This window comes from Pogona vitticeps, chromosome 4 (assembly GCF_051106095.1).
Source record: "Pogona vitticeps strain Pit_001003342236 chromosome 4, PviZW2.1, whole genome shotgun sequence".
In the NCBI taxonomy this organism is placed as follows: domain Eukaryota; kingdom Metazoa; phylum Chordata; class Lepidosauria; order Squamata; family Agamidae; genus Pogona; species Pogona vitticeps.
In genome coordinates, this window is record NC_135786.1 from 194,399,468 (window position 1) to 194,408,276 (window position 8,809).

Here is an 8,809-nt window from a genome sequence, read left to right on the forward strand (position 1 = left end):
TGAAGTGGTTGCCTGATTTTGGTCATGAAAGCATGGAAAAGCAGTAAGTACTTTCAAGCAATAAAATGTGTATGGTGCAGGAAAGTCTTTGTTTAATCTCTCTCTCTCTCTCTCTCTCTCTCTCTCTCTCTCTCTCTCTCTCTTTCTTTCTTTCTCTCTCTCTCTCTTTTAAATAGCAAACAGACAAACAATCTGTCCTCTTATACAATTGCAATGAAAAGGAGGAGGAGAAGGAGGAGGTCACAGCTGGACTAACCAGGAAGCCAGTTTTCTCAAGTAGCAGATGCAGGAACAAACTGGAAGAGAGAACCAAGACAGGTTCCTTTGAACTGGATGGAAAGAAGAGATAGAGTTGGATGCCATCAGTGTACTGGTGCCACTGAACCCCAAAACTCTAGACAACCTCTGCCAGCAGTTTCATCCAGATGTTTAATACCATTGGGGACAAAACAGAATCCTGGAGAAGAAAATGCACTTCTGGTCATCATCAAAACCCAGGTATTCATGAGTCCACAACCAAACTACACACCTGTGTTTTCCAGAGGAGTGTTACCCCCCCATTCAACAGAGGTTGAATCCCTATTCCTTGATTTGCCTTTCAACTGACCAGGAGCACCTCTTTCTTGTCTGGGTTAAGTTTCAGTTTATGCACCCTCATCCTGTCCATTACTGACAGCAGAGACTGATCTAGAATCAAAAGAGTTTCCTTAGATTTATATGGAAAGGATAGAATCGGGTGTCATCCATATACTGGTGACACAGAATCTCCAAACTTTGGACAACCTCTCCCAGCAGTTTCACGTATGTGTTAAAAAGCATTGGAGACAAAACAGAATCCTGGAGGGTGTCACAGGCCAATGCCCAAGGTGTCAAACAGGAGTTCCCCAGTGCCACCTTCTGAGTTCTTTCTTCCAGGAAGGTCTGGAGCCACTGTAAAACAGTGCCTCCAAGTCCCATTCCACAGACACAGTCCAGAAGGATATCGTGGTCAATGATATTGAAAGCTGCTGAGAAGGCCAGCAGAACCAACAGCGCCACACTTCCTCTGCCTAGTTCCTATAAAGCCCTACACAGCTTGGGTTCAGACTATCTGAAGGACTCGAATGAACCTCCTTGGTACTACAGTTTGTCAGAGGAAGCCTTCCTCTCAGTCCTATTGCTGGCACACCACTGTTGATAGGGGCATATGAGAAGGCCTTTTCTGTGGCTGCCCCCAGGTTATAGAATGCTCCCCTCCCTTTTATCCTTCCACCAACAGCTGAAGAAATACCTTTGGAGGCACACTTTTAACAATAATAACTTTTAACAATCATGAGGAAAGAATCCCTGAATGCTATTTCATAGTTAAGATGGTGTTTAGAGTTTTACATATTTTTAATCATTCATTGTATTTTAACCAATTTTATTGTCGAATTGTGTAACTTACTGTGTTTTTAATTCTGTTGTTTTTAATACTGTGAGCCACCTTGAGTTCCCTTATTGGGAGAAAGGTGGCCTATAAAATAAGACACATACATACAGTATATCACGGAAGTGGGTACACCTCCTCATGTTTCATAAATATTTTAGTATATCTTTTAATGTGTCAACACTGAAAAAATGACACTTGGCTACAATGTAAAGCAGTGAGTATACAGCTTGTATAACAGTGGAAATGTGCTGTCCCCTCAAAATAATGCAACACACAACCATTAATGTCTAAACCGCTGGCAACAAAAGTGAGTACACCCCTAAGTGGCAATGTCCAAACTGGGTACAAAGTGTCAATATTTTGTGTGGCTACCATTATTTTCCAGCACTGCCTTAACCCTCTTGGGCACAGAGTTCACCAGAGCTTCACAGGTTGCCACTGGAGTCCTCTTCCACTCCTCCATGATGACATCACAGAGCTGGTGGGTGTTAGAGCTTTTGTGCACCTCTACCTTTAGTTTTGAGATGCCCCCGAGGTGCTCAGTAGGGTTTAGGTCTGGAGACATGCTTGGCCAGTCCATCACCTTTACCCTTAGCTTCTTTAGCAAGGCAGTGGTCATTTTGGAGGCGTGTTTGGGATCGTTATGTTGGAATACTGCCTGCAGCCCAGTCTTCAAAAGTAGAGGATCATGCTCTGCTTCAGTATGTCACAGTACATGTTGGCATTCATGGTCCCCTCAATGAACTGTAGCTCCAAAATGCTGGCAGCACTCATGCAGGCCCAGACCATGACACTCCCACCACCATGCTTTACTGTAGGCACAACACACTTGTCTTTGTACTCACCTGGTTACCTATACACACATCTGAACCAAATAAGTTTATCTTGATCTCATTGGACCACAGGACGTGGTTCCAGAAATCCATATCCTTAGTCTGCTTGTCTTCAACAAACCATATACAGGCTTTCTTGTGCATCATCTTTAGAAAAGGCTGCCTTCTGGGACAACAGCCCTGGAGACCAATTTGATGCAGTGTGCTGCATATGGTCTGAGCACTGGCAGGCTGACCCCCCCCCCCAGCGCTTCAACCTCTGCAGCAATGCTGACAGCACTCATACGTCTATTTCCCAAAGCCAACCTCTGGATATGACACTGAGCACGGGCACTCAACTTCTTTGGTCGACCATGGCGAGGCCTGTTCTGAGTGGAACCTGTCCTGTTAAAACACTGTATGGTCTTGGCCACCATGCTGCAACTCAGTTTCAGGTTTTTGACAATCTTCTTATAGCTTAGGCTATCTTTATGTAGAGCAACAATTTATTTTTTGAGACTTGAGGCTTGTGACACTAATGGGTCTCATGACACCAGGGAGGGAAAACGGCTACATGGGCCCAATTTGGACATTGACACTGAGGGGTGTACTCACTTTTGTTGCCATCAGTTTAGACATTAATGGCTGTGTGTTGCATTATTTTCAGGGGACAGCACATTTACACTATTATACAAGCTGTATACTCACTGCTTTACATTGTAGCCAAGTGTCCTTTCTTCAGTGTTGTCACATGAAAAGATATACTAAAATATTTATGAAATGTGAAGGGTTGTACTCACTTCTGTGATATACTGTACATACATACATACATACATACATACATACATACATACATACATACATACATACATACATACATACATACATACATACATACATACATACATACATACATACATACATACATACATACATACATAGTGCAGGGGCATGTGGGAAAAAGAGAGAGAAAGAGAATTCCAGTAAGGTAAATGGCTAGGCAAATTACTCTAGTTGTGATGAAATGAAAGAGGAAAACCGTGAACCTCTGATGCTTGATTTTCTTTCCCTGCAGCCTCTTTTGGCCTTCCAAAGCTTCTCTTCCCCCAACTGGCCTGGCACGCTATTGCAGATGTGCTCCTAGAACTGTTTGCCCCAGCAATCTATATTTATTTATTTATTTCACAAAATAAACTTTCAATTGTTGGAAATGGAACATTTGGAGTGAGGGTTCTTTGTTATTCCATAAATTTAAATAATAAAAAGGCCTCTCTCACAAAGAGGGAAGAGGGGGAGGAGAGCAAAAGGGGATTATTGTTCAATAGCCTTAAAAAAAAGAGGGGGAGGAGGCTTGCTGCTTTATGTCTTCATTGTTAACAGTCCCATTTCACAGCCTTTTAAAGATCAGACTCCTCCTCGTGGAGGCTGGCTGCCAAGATAGTACTTAGAGAACAAGAGGGAGTGGTTGCTGTTTAAAAGATTGTGTGGAGTTGGTGGTGTTTCACTGGGGGATGGTCAAATTGGACTGAGGGACAGCATCTTTTTAAAAAAGCAACCCCCTCTCTGCAAAGGAAAGCCAGGAAAAAAAGATGTTGTTAAAAAAAAACAGGTGTGGATTGAATGGAAAGATCTGCAAATAAAAAGCAGGAAACCGGCAAAAAGCGAAATTATTACAAACCACGTTTTTGAGCTTGGGTTGACAATGATGGGCAGCTATATATTTTCCCCTTTGAATTGAGGGTCTCTACATTCCAATCCTATAAGGCTCTGTTGGCGTTGTTGTTAAGTGCCATCAAGCGCCTCCAACTTATAGCAGCAACATGACTGAGCAACCTACAAAATGTCCTGTCCTTAAGAGCTCTGCTCAGCCATTGTAATTTCAAGCCTGTGGCTTTCTTTAGGGAATCAGACCATCTCATATTTGGTCTTCCTCACTGTCCTGAATCACTCCCATCAAGGTCCAGCCCAACAGTCAAGAGACATCCAGAAGGTTTCACGAAGCAGTCCACAAACAATAGCAACCAAAAACAACAGTTGCTTCCTACACTGATTTAGCACAGGAGCCAAACCTATATGGCGCTGTGGTCATTAGTCATCACTTTCAGCTGCACTCCCTCCCTGGCTGATTCCCTTCAACATTTACAGCCTGGTCTCAGCTAAGCCCTCAACTGAACCACAACACTCTCTTCCACTTTCCCAGCACTGTTGTTTTTTTCCAGAGAATCCTGCCTTCTCTTGATGTGCCCAAAGTAGGACAGCCTCAGTTTCAACATTTTTGCCTCCAGAGTCCAGGTTTGATTTGATCTTGGATCCACTTGTTCTTATTTCTGGCAGTCCAGGGTATCTGCAAAGCTCTCCTCCAGCACCAAATCTGAAACAAATCCATTTTTCCTCCTGACAGCTTTCTTTACTGTCCAGCTTTCACACCCATACATGGTGATCAGAAATATAACAGTCTTGGTCTCCAGGAGACTATCATACACTTGATGCTATTTTCTAATTCCTTCATTGCTGCCCTTCTAAGTTTCAGTCTTCTTCTGATTTCTTGGCCACAGCTTCCAATTGGATTTATGCTTGAACTAAGATATACAAAATCTCTACCTATTTCACTTTCTTCATTGTCAACGTTAAAGTTGTGCAGTTCTTCTGTCATCATAATATTGGTCTTTATGTTCAGCTGCAGTTCTGCTTTGGCATTTTCTTCTTTCACTTTCCCTAAAAGTCATTTTAAGTCATTGCTACTTTCTGCTAGTAAGATAGTGTCATTTGCATATATTAAAATGTTTCTTCCACCAGTTTTCAGTCCTCCTTCATCCAAATCTAGCCTGGCTTTCCATATGATCTGTTCTGCATACGGACTGAACACCTAGGGGATAAAATGCACCCTTGTCTGATAAGTTTGCCTATAGGAAACTATTCTTTCTTTCCATATTCTGTCCAAACAGTAGTTTCTTGTCCACAACATAGGTTACACATCAAGGCAATCAACTGCTTAGGCATACCCATTTCTTTCAGAAAACCCATAGTTTCTTGTGGTCCACAAAGTCAAAGGCTTTGTTGTAGTCTATAAAGCCTTGGCTGTCCTTCTGTAATTCGTTGGTGTTCTCCAGCAAATCTCATTGACCAGTAACCTATTTCTAATCTCAACTAGAGTAGTCTGACTGAATGGCATTTACACCACTGTTGATGCAATTATTAATAATTATGTAGCAGTAAATCTCTTCCAATCTATGGCACTTTTTTAAAAAAATAGAAAACTCAGAAGTGTTTTATGCTCCTTTCTTTCAGAGGCACTCAGGGGACTGTGCAGTTTGCCCAAGGCTACACAGACTGGTTCTTCCCCAGGGAGACACAGCAGGCAATTGAACACCTGATCACTATCTCTGCAGCCAAGTGCACCATCTCATGGAGCCATCCAGTCAGCTTAAGTCTTGATTTCTCATTCAGCAAATGGTTCTGCTCACACTGGGACAGCAGTAGGATCTGTGACTTCCATGGTGTTTACTCACAGGTATATAAGTAGGTACAGGAATGTATCTCTAATGGTTTGCCCAAGAATGAGCAACAGTGTGCCACAAGGAATTGTGTGAACTCTATTGCACAAATCAGCAACAGGATTCTGGCCATAGTGATTTTTCAGATGGGAGTGAGTCCTCCAGGCAGGACAATTAACATATGTGCCTACATTCTTCCCTTAAAAAAAGAACAACAAACCACCCAAGCACAGCTTCTTGCACACATTGCCACTGCAACCCAGAGAGAGAACAAAATTGCAGGTAGGTGCAGCTATTGCCATCAAAATGCTGCTGGAGTTGAAGTAGAGCGTAGCTATAAATTGCATGCATGCCCAGTTGAAAACCAGTCCAAACAGGGTGGTATATTCACAGTTACTTTGATCACAAGGTGGATGGGCAACTATTTGTTTTTTCTCTCTCTCTCTCCCTTGCTCCATGTGTGTATTCTTTAATATTTATCTACAGTCATGCCCCGCTTAACGATTGCCCCGCATTATGACGAATCTGCTTTACGACAATGTTTTTGCAATCACAATTGCGATCGCAAAACGATGGTCTAAATGGCGGAATTTCACTTAGCGATGATCAGTTCCCTGCTTCAAGAACCGATTTTCGCTTTACGACGATCAAAAACAGCTGATCTTTGGGTTTTCAAAATGGCCACCAGGTGCTTAAAATGGCTCCCTGCTGTCCTTAGGGATTCCTTGCTATACAGGCACCGAAAATGGCCACCGTATGGAGGATCTCCACTGGAATGCATTGAACGGTTTTCAATGCGTTTCAATGGGCTTATTAATTTCACTTTACAATGTTTTCACTTAACAGCGATTTTCCTGGAACGGATTATTGTCATTAAGCAAGGCACCACTGTATTTATTTGCTGCACAAACAAACTTCTTCAGAACATGCGGCAGTGTTCCTTGTCATGAGAAAATATATCTTGTATCTGCAGCTGAGATTTTAAAATCACATTTTAACCTCTTATGCCTGGGATCCCCAGTGTGGGTGAAGGTAAAACATTGAGATAGCTCCTCCAGTTAGTATTCATCCTGGTAGCAGGTGTTTGCCATAACACTTGGAGACTTCTGTTTTCATGTTCAAAAGCAATGGGGAGGGGAAGGAAGAATATAGGAGCTTTTCAGTTACCACTTCCAGACTCTTGCTGCCTGCATGACCACAGGGATGCTGGAAGCCTAGAGCTTTGTCCACACAAAAATGCATGGCTCATATGCCTGGGATGCAAAATCCACCTGTAAGTGACTGTACTGAATCTATTTTCCCAACAGAAAAATTTATAATCAGGGTGCACAAAGGCTTACACTTAAGTTTGTTACATAGAGTTCACAATCCAGCACATAGTCTGTACATATTGAGAGTCTGTACAGGCAGTTAACAGACATAGGTTATGGGTGGGGTTTTCTGCTACATTCCTACCTCATGGATTGGGTGTATAAGCAGAACATAAGAAGGTGCTAATAAGTCTGGTAGTCAAAGCCAGCCCTGCCATAAGGCAGAGTCAGACAGTCACCTCAAGTAGCTGATTCCTAGTTGGGGAAAGAGTTGAAAGTTGTCGCTCATTTGGAATGTTATTACTACTGTATTTTTATGCTCAGGGAGAGGGAGTAGTGGATATTCTATACAAAATAACTTGACTATCTCTGAGGACTAAGTACTTTGACTTAAGGGGTATGGCAGAGGAAGGAGAATGATTTCCTATTCTGTCACAGGCAAGAAAATGTCTTGGTTTGGGCCAAATGGCAGTAAGGAAGGTAAGAAGAAATTGCAAGGCAGGTGCCTTGCCAGAAGCAACTTGCAGCAAGCTTACTGCATGAGGAGATCCTTTTAAATAAAAAGTTATTAATATATATGCAAAAAGATAAACATGTAAGTGTTTTTTTTATTTTTTATTTTTTTATTTTCATTTTTTTTGGTGTACAAGTCCTGAGTTGGATAGAGTTGCGGAGCATACTTGTTAAACTGAAAGAAGCAATGATTTTTTTTTTTAAAAAAAAATATAGATGCTGTCTGACAGGAATCATCCAGCAAAGAAAGGCACACTTGACAACACTCAATGAACAAAGAAGAAACCCTAAAATCCTCTTGGCTGGACGGGTGATTATCAGCCTTATAGTACACAAAAAGTAACTGCCTTGAAAAAGAGCATAAGATTGTCTTTGTGTTGTGGTGAATAAACAAGTCATGGTAACAGCTATTTTGGTCCACAAGAGGGACACATAGCACATAAATTTCTCTACCATTGAGATAACAAAAATGGACTGATGATTCTAACTGTGTGAAATATACATGGTTTTAATTACAGTAGTACCTCAGTTTTCAAACGCCTCAGTTAACATAATTTTCGGTTTACGAACAGAAATCTATAGAAAATAATGCCTCGGTTTATGATTTTTCCACAGTACAAAGTAAGTTTCCCAACGATGCATTGTGCCTGGAGGTTTATAGTGCTACCCCCATTCCTATGGCAAACTGTGTTTCGGTTTATGAATTTTTTGCATTACATAACATCCCAGAGAATGCATTAAATTCGTAAATTGAGGTACTACTGTACATACATACTTACGTATTATTTTGTTACTTACCAACACTTGTAAGCACACTTATTACTGAGGCCACCCAGTCACCAAGTATGTTGAAGCAGCCCATGTCAAAACTATCAAGGCCTTTCATCGGCTATGGTGGGGATGGTCTGGGATGTTTCTAGTACATTCCTACTGATATCATTAGGGTCTCTCATGAGAAAACAGAGCATCAACTTCAAAGTTGGAAAGTAAAGACAAGCAAACAAAAGTGTATCTGAGAACAATGAATAGAACCTAAGCAGAAAATCATTTTCCATACAAATAAATGCTTGACAATAGCTGGCGGTTAGAGGACCATTGAGAATGTGGTAGACATTGCCGGATTTCTTATAATCAAGAAATAAATGGAAATTGAATAAATCTCCGAAGGATTGTTATGCCTCTATTCTGTTACGGAAACTACATTAGTGAACACATTCTTACTATCTTTGCAGTTAAAAACTGGGTGACATTAATCCACTTAGTGTCAAA